Genomic DNA, 14,177 nt, shown 5'->3' with positions numbered 1-14,177 from the left:
AAAGAAGAAAATGTGGAAGAATGCTTGTGAAATTGCAAGCACAATTCGCCTAGCACACATATAAGTGCTTGATGCTATATTATAAGTTTTGGGCCACAATGTGCAAAGCATTAATTAGTAAATTGCATGCTGTTTTGTGAGGTATTAAGTGCAAAATTGACCTCAACATGTACATGAATATTCGCCTTGGGTAGCCTATTGAAGGCCTTAGCATTTCCTTGATGCTCAAATAAATTGTATTGAATTGCTTGATGTAGTATAAAATGTGCATGACCATTGTGTATTCAAGCTAAAGAGTGGCCATATGACCATTTAAAATCCTTGTCATATTCGCCATAAGCAAGCACAATGAGGTTTTAATAAATTGAATTTGTTTGAATTAGCTCAAGAGCTAAGAGGGCCACAATTGGACAAGGGAAGGAAAAGGTGATCGAATAGCCGAAAAAGCCGCTCGACAACATCCGAGGTAAGTCCTCAAGAAGTGACCTTACTTGAATTATGTGAGATGAAATATGGATGTGTATGATTGTTGATTATGTGTGTATGAGTATTTGAATTCCACCCGGCTAAGTCCCAAGGCTAATATGCTAATGATTATAATTGTGTTTGAGCCTTAGTAACGAAAATGAAATATGTATGTCCAATGATTATTGATGTATGTGTGCATGAGAAATTGAATGATATCCGGCTAAGCCCCAAGACAATTATGCTGAATTTATATCCGGTTAAGACCAAGGCAATTGTGCTAGTGGCTATATTAGGGCTAAGACCAAGGCATTCGTATGAAGTTATTCTATCCGGCTAAGACCAAGGCATTTGTGCACGTGATTATATCCGGTTATATTCAAGAATCTTGGGCTGAGGTGAGTGTTGGTTGCTGTAATGAATTCAATTAGCACACTCGAAAAGCCCAAAGGATAAGGTACGTTATATGTGCATTGAAAGTCGACATGTTTGAGCAACATTCGCTCAATCGACTAATGAATTTCAGTTATTGAATTGTTTGATACTTTGTGAAATTATATAATGATGAAGTGTGAAGTAGGAATGTGTACAAATGAAATGATGCATTTGGCTATGTGAATGTATTGCTGTAATTAGAGTTGATTATATCCTTGAGACTTACTAAGCATAAAAATGCTTACCCCGTTGCTTTGGCTCTCGCTTAGATTTCGCCGAGGCAATCGGATTTGGGATCGTTGAAGTCGAAGTCATCCACACTATCAAGCCTCCATTTTGGTATAAATTTTGGTTGAACTTGAGATGGCATGTATAGGACTACCCCTTGTTTGTTAAATATGTTGTAATGTAAGTATGTACGGCCATGCGAAAATGGCTCGAAAAGGGAAGCATGAACTTAGACTAATTGTGGGTTGTATGTATATATTTGGTGTCATGATGTGGCTATGGCTTGGAAATGGGAATGTTGGTCATATGATCAGCTATTGGCATGGTTAAAATGATCATATATGAACCTATGTATGGCAAGACTAGTTGAATCATGGAGACTACCAAATAGGTAAGTCCTACCTTAAAACAGATGCTGCCAGCTGCAGTGGCGTGAATGTGAAAATCACCAAAATTCATAGGAATGGAATTAAATAGTGAATAAGCTATGTAAATGAACCTTGATGAGTCTATTTTCATATGGAAGAAACGAAATGGTCATAGGAGTTACAGGTTAAGAGATATTAAAGTTATTGTGAGACAGGGCCAGAATGGTTTCTGGGTTCCCTGTCGCAACTTTAAAAATTCACTATAAATTATCCAAAAATAATTAGGAGACATACCTTATATGTACAGATTCCATTTTGAGCCTAGTTTCATTAGAAACAAACGACACCAGCATTAAATCCCTGTACAGAGAGATATTCAAGTTATACCGCGCGAAGGTCAGAGCAGCCGATCCCTGTAACATGGGTAACTTTAACTAATAAACTGTACCAATTGGCCAGACCAAAACTCCTAGAAATAAATACATGGATGGATATATGAGTCTAAATCCAGGGAAAATTTATTTAAACCAGTTTCCAAGTTTTGAAACTCGAGATATGATTTTAAAGGCGACAGTGACGCAGTTTTCCAGCCTGACTGGAAGTGTCAAATTGGTGGGCAAAACATGTGAACTTGGCTTGTTAACCCTCGGGTCCGACAATCGCGATGGTCTCGGTTTGGGGTGTTACAATTTTATTGGTATCGAGCCACGGTTTAGTCGATTCTAGGACTACCGTGATGTGTTTGGGGTCTAGCTATACATGCCATTAAATGATGAATCGATAGTGTGATGATTTCGACAATTCGACTTTGTGTTTGTTGTAGCAATGGATCCCGATCCCAACCGAGCGATAGCTGATGATGTGGAGAGTGTGGCGCCGCTGCGCAAGAAGGGACAAAGGGCGGACTCTCAACCTATGGCCAGCAATCCTAATGACGAGGCTAGGCAAGCCTTTTATAGTGTGATGAACGAATGGTTTAATCAATACATTCGAACCAACACTATTGTTCCACAACCTCCATTCCCGACAAATGCAACCCCCGGCCCTACAATACCTTCGGTGACTGACCAAATAAGGTCAAGTAAGCCCCCAGTCGATAGGATTCGAAAACATGGGGCCACTGAATTTAAGGCTACGGATGATGATGATGCCGAGCGAGCTGAATTTTGGTTAGATAACACTATCCGGGTGCTTGATGAGCTATCCTGTACAACCGATGAGTGCTTAAAGTGTACCATCTCCTTGCTGCGAGTCCGCCTACTATTGGTGGAGTACTCGACTTGTGGTGCCTAGAGAGCAAGTGACTTGGGAATTCTTTCAAACCGAGTTCAAAAAGTATATCGATCAGAGATTTATCGACCAAAAGCGGAGGGAATTTCTTGATCTTAAGCAAGGTTTTATGTCCGCTATCGACTACGAACGAAAGTTTGTGAGGCTTAGCCAGACGCTGAGAATGCATTTCGTCCGGCTATTATGTGTAAACGCTTCAAGGATGGGCTGAATGATGATATAAGGATGTTTGTTGGCATTCTCGAGATACGAGAGTTCGTAGTACTTGTTGAGCGAGCTTGTAAAGTCAAGAGCTTAGAAAGGAGAAACAAAAGCTGATGTGGGGATTGGAGAATTCGAAGAGGTCCTCGAAAGTCTCTTCAACAAGCATCAAGAGATTTCGAGATGATGCGAGCCGGTCTAGAGGCGTTTCGGCTTTTCTAGACGAGGACGCGATCGACCTCGTGACCACACGAGTCACTTGATCGCCATGGTGGAAATGATCACGAGAGAGGGCGGAGTGTCCACATTGTGGCAAATGGCATTTGGGGAGCTGTTGGTTTCGTGATCGCTTCCTGCTATAAGTGTGGATCGCCGACCACTTGATGAAGGATTGCCCGAGGATGCATGAATGTAATGTAAGTCGAGTGCAAACCGGGTGCTACCATCGCCGAGGTAGGCCACCTAGAAATATGGGCAATGTCAAGTGGCGGTCGAGAGGATCTAGAGATACTACCATCGATTCGAGGCTCGTGTTCTCGCTAGGACTTATGCCATACGCCGCACGCCGAGGATGCCGCCTCTCCGATGTTATTACCGGTACTTTCACTCTTTTCAATACAAATGTGATTGCTTTGATTGACCCCGGTTCTACTCATTCATATATATGTGAAACTTTAGCATCCAAGAAGACTTTGCCTATTGAGTCTCATCGAGTTTGTAATTCGGTGTCAAACCCTTGGGTCATTACGTGCTTGTTAACAAAGTGTGCAAGAAAAGTCCCTAGTGTTCCGAGGTTCTTGTTTTCCGCGGACTTAATGCTTTTGCCGCTTGATGAGTTCGATGTTATTCTTGGTTTGGATTGGTTGACCATGCACGATGCGGTTGTAAATTGCAAGAGCAAGACTATCGATTTGAGGTGCGCGAATAATGAAATAATTCGGGTTGAGTCCACGGACTTAAAGGGGTTGCCACCGTAATATCACGATGTTGGCCCGTAAATATGTAAGAAAAGGTGCGAAGCATACCTTGCGACGCATCGATGACAAGGAATCGAGAAGAAACCCGAATCTGTGCCCGTGGTTTGTGAATACCGGATGTTTTCCCAAGAATTGCCGGTTTACCACCTGCTCGGAAATAGAATTTGGCATCGAATTGGTACCGGTACCACTCCATTTCGATAGCTCCGTGATCGTATGGCACCAACGGAATTAAAGGAGTTGAAAGCTCATTGCAAGAATTGGTGGATAGAGGTTTTGCTCGCCCGAGTTTTTCGCCTTGGGTGCGCCTTTGTTGTTCGTGAAGAAGAAGGATGGAACCATGCGATCGCAGATCGACTATCGCCGCCTTAATAAAGCGACGATAAAGAACAAATATCCGCTGCCACGTATTGATGACTTGTTCGATCAATCAAGGGAGCCTCGGTGTTCTCGAAAATAGATTTGAGATCGGGCTACTATCAATTGCGAATCCGAGATTCGTGACGTGCCCAAGACCGCCTTCGAACGAGATATGGTCACTATGAGTTCCTAGTGATGCCGTTTGGGCTCACTAATGCCCTGCGGTATTTATGGATTTAATGAATCGGATCTTTAGACCATATTTGGATCGATTCGTAGTCGTGTTCATTGATGACATCTTGGTCTATTCAAGAAATGAGACCGAACATGTGAACACCTGTTAGTTAGTGCCGCAAATTTTACGGACAAGCAATTATATGCTAAGTTCAGCAAGTGTGAGTTTCGTTAAGAGAGGTTAGCTTCTTGGGTCATGTGGTATTCAGATCGGGTATTCGAGTCGAATTCAATAAAATTTCAGCCATACTAAATTGGAAGCCTCCGAGAAATATTATCGAGGTTCAAGCTTTTTGGGGCTTGCCGGTTATTACCGACGATTTGTAAAGGCTTCTCAACGATAGCCACGCCGATGACGGCTACTCCAAAAGGACGTTAAGTTCGAATGGACGGAGAAATGCCAAAAAGTTTCGATCAACTGAAAACTTATTTGATCGAAGCCCCAATTTAGTGCAACCCGAGTCCAAGCAAAGAGTTTGTCATCTATAGCGACGCCTCTCTACTTGGGTTAGGTTGCGTATTAATGCAAGAAGGTCGAGTTGTGGCCTGCGCGCCGAGGCAATTAAAGCCACATGAGAAAAATTATCCGACTCATGATCTCGAATTGGCCGCCATCGATTCGCTTTAAAGATTTGGCGACATTATTTATTTGGTGAAAGGTGCCATGTATACTCGGATCACAAAAGTCTCAAGTATTTGATGACCCAAAGAGACTTAAATCTGCGACAAAGACGTTGGCTCGAGCTGTTAAAGGATTATGAGCTGATCATTGACTATCACCGGGAAAGGCGAATGTGGTTATGGATGCCTTGAGTCGTAAATCGTTATTCACATTACGAGCGATGAATGTGCACTTGTCTATCCGATCCGACAAGGTGTTAGTGGCTGAATTGAAAGCCAAACCATTATTGACACACCAAATTCGAGAAGCTCGTAAAGTCGATGACGAGTTGGTTGCAAACGGGCTGCGTGTGTTCAACAAGGACTCGGAGTTTCAAATCAACGATGATGATTGTTTGAGGTTCAAAAGTCGCTCATGTGTCCCAAAGAATTCGAACTCATTTCGATAATTCAATGAAGCCCATTGTAGCCGAATGGCAATCCACCCGGGTAACGAAGATGTACAATGATTTGAAACGTCGGTTTTGGTGGCATGGTATGAAGCGAGACATCTCCGACTTTGTTTCGAGATGTTTAATATGTCAACAAGTGAAAGCGGAACATCAGGTGCCTTCAAGATTACTTCAGCCAATCACGATACCCGAGTGGAAATGGGATCGAGTCACAATGGACTTTGTATCCGGACTGCCATTGTCAGCGAGTAAGAAGGATGCGGTTTGGGTCGTGGTAGATCGATTGACTAAGTCGGCCCACCTTGTCCCCTGACGCACGGATTTTTCAATGGACAAATTAGCGGAATTGTACGCTTTCGATTGTGAAATTACACGGGTGCCTATTTCTATCGTGTGGATAGAGATCCGAGATTTACCTCGCGATTTTGGAAAAAGTTGCAAGAAGCTTTGGGTACCAAGTTGCATTTCAAAGACCGCTTTCACCCCAAACCGATGGTCAATCCGAGCGGATAATTCGGATACTTGAGGATATGTTAAGATGTTGCGTCCTCGAGTTTAGTGGTTCATGGGAACGGTATTTGCCGTTAATTGAATTCGCTTACAACAACAAATTTTCAATCAAGTATTAAGATGGCACCCCACGAGGCCTTGTACGGTCGTAAATGCCGCACGCCATTGTTTTGGACCGAGCTCGGTGAAAGCAAGATTTACGGTGGATTTGATTAGGGATGCTGAATGTAAAGTGAAAGTAATCCGTGAAAGTCGAAGATAGCCTCCGATCGTCGAAGTCATACGTGGATCCGAAGCGTAAGGATGTCGAGTATCGTGGGTGATAAAGTGTTTTCAAGGTATCGCCTTGGAAAAAGATACTGTGTTCTACCGTAAGGGCAAGTTGAGCCCGAGGTTCATTGGACCATATGAGATATCGAGCGAAGTCGGTCCAGTGGCATATCGCTTGATTTTGCCCCTCGAACTCAAAAGGTTCACGATGTCTTTCATGTTTCGATGCTTCGACGCTATAGATCCGATCCATCGCACGTGATTAGTCCATCGAAATTGAAATTCAAGCCAATATGAGTTATGAGGAAGAACCGATTCGTATCCTATCACGGAAGTGAAAGAGTTGCGAAACAAGCGGGTTCCACTAGTGAAAGTGTTATGGCTCAAGCACGGGATAGAAGAAGCTACTTGGGAGACCGAGAACTCTATGAAAGAGCGATATCCAAACCTATTTACAGTAAGATTTTCGGGACGAAAATTTCTTAAGCGGGGAGAGTTGTGACAGACCAAAATTGACCCTAGTCGGAATGTGGTTTCGGGACCACAAAATCGAGGCATAAAAATAATTAAAAATTATTTTGATGCCTATAATATGTGTGTGCTCATGTATGACATTTTATGATGATTGATTTAGTGTTATAAAGGTGAATTCCACTAGAAAGGACTTAGTAGTGAACTTTGAAAGTACGATAGGGAAATGTGTGATGACTAATTAAAGCATGCATGCAAAATAATGGACTTGCATGTCAAATTCCCTTTTACAAGTGATGGCCGCCATGACAAAGAGATATGGGCTAAACATGTCATGAAACATGTTTTGTTGGGCATTAGGGAGAAATAATAAACAAATAAGCATGGGTAAGAAAAGAATGAAAAAAATGTGTGTGAGAGAGTAGCATTCCCACCCCATTGCCGTGCAACCAAGAAGAGAAAAACAAAAAATTTGTTCATGCTTGCTCTCTCCCTTTTGGCCGAAAATACTAAGAGGAAGAAGGGATTTTGCTTCATTTCCTTTGTTTAGAAGAGATCTAGAAGGTGATTTGGCTAAATTTGCATCAAGAGTAAGGTATGTATGAGGTTGTGTTGGGAGTTTCATGCATGTTTTGGTTGCTAATTTGATGTGCATGTTAGCCATGGCTCAAATCTTTGTTATGCCATGAAAATGGCATTTGGCCAAAGTTGTTATGGTGATAAAGCCATTGCATGCTAAGTGTGAAACTTGATGATGATGCATGCAATGATGGATTGTTTACTCATGAGTAAGATTTTGAGCTTTCTTTTGTTTTATCATGATTGAAGTTGAAAAGAAGCATGATTGTCATATTCGCCATGATGCATTCTTGAGCATGATTCATGCTTCTTGCATGTTAGTTAAAATTTGTGTTTTGGATGGCTATGGACACCTTGAAAATTCGCCATGCTCATATATGCATATATATGATTGCACATTATGTTTGGTTATGAACTAAGTGATGAATATATTGGTTTAAAGAAGAAAATGTGGAAGAATGCTTGTGAAATTGCAAGCACAATTCGCCTAGCACACATATAAGTGCTTGATGCTATATTATAAGTTTTGGGCCACAATGTGCAAAGCATTAATTAGTAAATTGCATGCTGTTTTGTGAGGTATTATGCAAAATTGACCTCAACATGTACATGAATATTCGGCCTTGGGTAGCCTATTGAAGGCCTTAGCATTTCCTTGATGCTCAAATAAATTGTATTGAATTGCTTGATGTAGTATAAAATGTGCATGACCATTGTGTATTCAAGCTAAAGAGTGGCCATATGACCATTTAAAATCCTTGTCATATTCGCCATAAGCAAGCACAATGAGGTTTTAATAAATTGAATTTGTTTGAATTAGCTCAAGAGCTAAGAGGGCCACAATTGGACAAGGGAAGGAAAAGGTGATCGAATAGCCGAAAAAGCCGCTCGACAACATCCGAGGTAAGTCCTCAAGAAGTGACCTTACTTGAATTATGTGAGATAAAATATGGATGTGTATGATTGTTGATTATGTGTGTATGAGTATTTGAATTCCACCCGGCTAAGTCCCGAAGGCTAATATGCTAATGATTATAATTGTGTTTGAGCCTTAGTAACTAAAATGAAATATGTATGTCCAATGATTATTGATGTATGTGTGCATGAGAAATTGAATGATATCCGGCTAAGCCTCAAGACAATTATGTTGAATTTATATCCGGTTAAGACCAAGGCAATTGTGCTAGTGGCTATATCCGGCTAAGACCAAGGCATTCGTATGAAGTTATTCTATCCGGGCTAAGACCAAGGCATTTGTGCACGTGATTATATCCGGTTATATTCAAGAATCTTGGGCTGGAGGTGAGTGTTGGTTGCTGTAATGAATTCAATTAGCACACCGAAAAGCCCAAAGGATAAGGTACGTTATATGTGCATTGAAAGTCGACATGTTTGAGCAACATTCGCTCAATCGACTAATGAATTTCAGTTATTGAATTGTTTGATACTTTGTGAAATTATATAATGATGAAGTGTGAAGTAGGAATGTGTACAAATGAAATGATGCATTTGGCTATGTGAATGTATTGCTGTAATTAGAGTTGATTATATCCCTTGAGACTTACTAAGCATAAAAATGCTTACCCCGCTGCTTTGGCTCTCGGCTTTCTAGATTTCGCCGAGGCAATCGGATTTGGGATCGTTGAAGTCTAAGTCATCCACACTATCAAGCCTCCATTTTGGTATAAATTTTGGTTGAACTTGAGATGGCATGTATAGGACTACCCCTTGTTTGTTAAATATGTTGTAATGTAAGTATGTACGGCCATGCTAAAATGGCTCAAAAGGAAGCATGAACTTAGACTAATTGTGGGTTGTATGTATATATTTGGTGTCATGATGTGGCTATGGCTTGAAATGGGAATGTTGGTCATATGATCAGCCATTGGCATGGTTAAAATGATCATATATGAACCTATGTATGGCAAGACTAGTTGAATCATGGAGACTACCAAATAGGTAAGTCCTACCTTAAAACAGATGCTGCCAGCTGCAGTGGCGTGAATGTGAAAAATCACCAAAATTCATAGGAATGGAATTAAATAGTGAATAAGCTATGTAAATGAACCTTGATGAGTCTATTTTCATATGGAAGAAACGAAATGGTCATAGGAGTTACAGGTTAAGAGATATTAAAGCTATTAGAGACAGGGCCAGAATTTTTCTGTTCCTGTCGCAACTTTAAAATTCACTATAAATTATCCAAAAGAATTAGGAGACATACCTTATATGTACAGATTCCATTTTGAGCCTAGTTTCATTAGAAACAAACGACACCAGCATTAAAGCCCTGTACAGAGAGATATTCAAGTTATACCGCGCGAAGGTCAGAGCAGTCGATCCCTGTAACATGGGTAACTTTAACTAATAAACTGTACCAATTGGCCAGACCAAAATCCTAGAAATAAATCCATGGATGGATATATGAGTCTAAATCCAGGAAAATTTACGAAACCAGTTTTCAAGTTTTGAAACTCGAGATATGATTTTAAGGCGACAGTGACGCAGTTTTCCAGCCTGACTGGAAGTGTCAAATTGGTGGGCAAAAACATGTGAACTTGGCTTGTTAACCCCTCGGGTCCGACACCGGCGATGGTCTCGGGTTTGGGGTGTTACAGACACGAGGGGTTAACGAGACAAATCCTCTTAAAGTACCGACCAATTTGGCATTTCTGGACAGGCTAGAAAACTGCATCACCGTCGCTTTAAAATCATATCTCGAGTTTCAAAACTCGAAACTGGTTTCAGAATTTTCCTGAATTTAGACTCATATACCCATCCATGGATTTATTTTAGAATTTTGGTTGGGCCAATTGGTACAGTTTATTAGTTAAAGTCACCCATGTTACAGGGATCGACTGCTCTGACCTTCGCAAGCATTACAACTTGAATATCTCTGTACAGGGCTTTAATACTGGTGCCGTTTGTTTCTAATGAAACTAGACTCAAATGGAATCTGTAAATATAAGGCATGACTCCTAATTATTTCTGGATAATTTATGGTAAATTTTCAAAGTCGCGACAGGGGACCCAGAAACCGTTCTGGCCCTGTCTCACGAGAACTTTAATATTTCTCAGTATACTGCTCATATGGTCGTTTCGTTTCGTCCATATAAAAATAGATTCATCAAGGTTCAGTTCCATAATTTACTCACTATTTAATTCTACTTCTACTATTTTTAGTGATTTTTCAATCTCATCCCACTGCTGCTGTCCGCAACAGTTACTGCAGTAGACTATGCCAATTTCATGAATTTTTCCTTGGCCTTAATCATCCATCATACATGACACAAATTATGGCCACCTTATCAAAATTTGAGTTTCTAAGACTCGTGGCTATAGGTTCTAGCATCCCACTCGACGACCACATAGGCCATTTTCACATGGCTTAAAGTTTACAACCCACAATTCGACAAAATATAATAGCCTATACATGCCAAATGTTCTTCAACAACAAAAACAATACCACAAGATTTCAGCCGTGTGATGACTTCAACGACGTTCCGAGCACGCAACAACACGAGTCCAAGAGACCTAAAATGGGTGACAAGAAAACACCGAGTGAGTTTACAACTCAGTAAGTCATAAGCATTCATCAATCCATCGATAAAGTTACTACTACATGTACAACAAATGAGGCTAGGTACTCGCCCATATCGAATCTATACCATAATACCTCGGACCTTTCGGTCCAATCTCGCATCAATTCATACATCCACATTTCATATTCTACACAACAAGATAATCAAGCATTTTTACACATTAACTCATTTTCCAGCACAACCATACAATTTCAATCATCACATAGATTTAAGGCTTACCAAATTCAACCCCAAGCATGAACGTATTCTCTATTCGTCATGAGCTCGAGGTACTTACCCGATCCGCTGTCCATACTCAATTCAATGGAGACACACCTCCATATATATAGAGTACGCACAAAGTGCTTATTACTTGATTTCGCACACTTAGTGCCACGTAATTTAAGCCCGCACACACAAAGGCCATACCCTCCGAGCTCGCACACCCAAAGGTCGTATTTTTTCAGCTTGCACACTTAGTGCCATATATTTCCAGCACGCACACTTAGTGCCGATCTGCCACCGTACACACGTATTGTTCAAGACACTTAGTGCCGAAAGCAAACTTTCTACACATTTCACTATTTCTTTTACATTCAACAAATGTCATCACTCCATACACATACATTTTCATTTATATATATATATCATCCCATTAAACACAATTGCATAAATTTTACAATCATTTAAGCAATATCAAATACGTGCTTAATGACTTACTTCGTGTTGGGTAAAATAGTTCCAAGTCGGCTACTCGATGACCTTCGCCTTTCCCTTGCTTGATTCTCCTTCTTTAACTCCTTGAGCTTAATCAATAAATCACTAGTTTAACCATCTTGCTAAACATTCATAATTCAACTACACATGCATATGTATGCTTGTATATTCGGCAACTATTCTTACTAATCGCCCATTTGGTCGATTATACACCTAACCGAATATGCACCAAAACTTGATTCAACATTACCTACATACTCACTTTAATGGCCGAATATATATATATATGTACAATGTCAACTAACATCTTTTAATCACCTAATTTCATCTCATGAACATTTAATCAAATTTTCCCAATCTAGCATATATTTTCACATCCATTTGTAACATCATGTACAAACACATATACACATATATCAAAACACAAATTTTTACCTATCATGCAACAAGCATAAATCGCACTTATGAGCATGCCATGGCCGAATACATCCCACACCATCCCCCTTTCAATTTTTGGTCATGGTTAAACAAAGAAAACTCCATGTCTTACTCAAGAATGCTAAAAGAAATTTCAAGAGTAGTCAATCCATCATTACATGTATCATCAACAAGCTTCACATTTAGCATGCAATGGCTTTAACACAATATCAACCTTGGCCAAATACCATTTCCATGGCATAACAAGGATTTGAACCATGGGCTAACATGAACATCAAGTTAGCAACTAAAACATGCATGAATCTCATGACACAACCTCAAACATACCTTAATCTTGACACAAGTATGACCAAATCTCCTTCTAGTTCTCTTCTAAACCAAGCATGAAGCAAAAATCCTTCCTTTTTCCCTTAGTATTTTCAGCCAAGATTTGAGAATGGATGAACAAATTTTTTCCTTTCTTTTTCCTCTACTCACGGCAACAAAAGGGGGGGGGCATCCATGCTCATTTTTTTTCATTTCTTTATTTTTTTCTACATAATCCACTAACTAAACATGTTGGAAACATGTTCCCTTGCCCATATTCTTGTCATGGCCGGCCACTCTTCCCTTTTTTTGGGCAAATTGACATGCAAAACCACTCTTTTGCATGCATGTACTATTAGACCATTGTAAGATTAGCCTATCACCTTTCAACAATGTTTCATACAAGTCCATTTTAATAAATTCACATAGAAATGATCAAATTAATGCATGAAACTTTCACACATGCATTTACTAACATCATAAACATAGAATATAACTTTTAATTACTTATAAGACTCGGTTTAGTGGTCCCGAAACCACTTTCTGACTAGGGTCAAATTAGGGATGTCACAAAGGTTTCGCATATATAAGAATGAGTAGAACTAGGGTCAATCAAAGCAATCACATTAGTATCAAAAAGAGTGAAAGTACCCGTAATAACATCTGGCGAGGAAGTATCCTCGCAGCGCCAGATAGCATAAGCCCTAGCAGAGCGCGAGCCTCGGATCTGGTTGTAGCATCTCTAGATCCTCTCTGACCACCACTAGCATTGCCCCTATTTCTAGATGGTCTACCTCGAGCAGTGATAGCACCCGTTTTCCACTGATTTGTATTCTGCTCAGCAACCCGGGCAATCTTTAATAAAGTGGTCGATCGATCCGCACTTGTAACAGAGCGGTCACGGAACCCACACTTCCGAATGCCATTTGCCATAATGTCGACATTCGCTCGTCTCGACGCTCATTCCCAACATCGGCGACCGACGTGCCTCGTACCCATAGGGGTCGATCACGATCTCGCCTAAAAGGCCAAGTGCCTCTAGACCGCCCACATCATATCTAAATTTCTTCGATGCATGTTGAAGAGACTTTCCGAGGATCTTTTACTTAAACTCTCCGGCCCCACATCAACTTTTTGTTTTTCTTTTCTAAGCTCTTCTACTTTACAAGCTCGCCGACAAGTACTACGAACTCTCGATTTCAAGAATGCCAACGAACATTTTATGTCCTCATTCAGCCCATCCTCGCTGCTTTCACATAACAACCTCTGACGAAACACATTCTTGAGCGATCTACTAAGTCTAACAAATTTTCGTCAGAATCAATAACCGACATAGAACCTTGCTTAAGCTCAAGAAATTCTTCCGCTTTTGACCAACAAATCTCGATCGATATACTTTTTTCCAAACTCCGCTTGGAAAAACTCCCAAGTTACTTGCTCTCGAGGCACAACAAGTCGAGTGCTCCACCAATAGTAGGCGTAATCACGAGCAAGGAGATAGCACACTTTAGGCATTCATCGGTGTACAAGATAGCTCATCGAAAACCCGGATAGTGTTGTCCAACCAAAATTCAGCTTGCTCTAAGCATCGCCGCTATCCGTAGCTTTAAATTCAGAGCCCCATGTTTTTGGATTCTCATCAACTGGGGCTTATTGGACCTTATTTGGTCGGGC

This window comes from Gossypium arboreum, chromosome 4, assembly GCF_025698485.1.
Source record: "Gossypium arboreum isolate Shixiya-1 chromosome 4, ASM2569848v2, whole genome shotgun sequence".
Classification (NCBI taxonomy): Eukaryota; Viridiplantae; Streptophyta; class Magnoliopsida; order Malvales; family Malvaceae; genus Gossypium; species Gossypium arboreum.
This window is presented reverse-complemented; position numbering follows the sequence as displayed.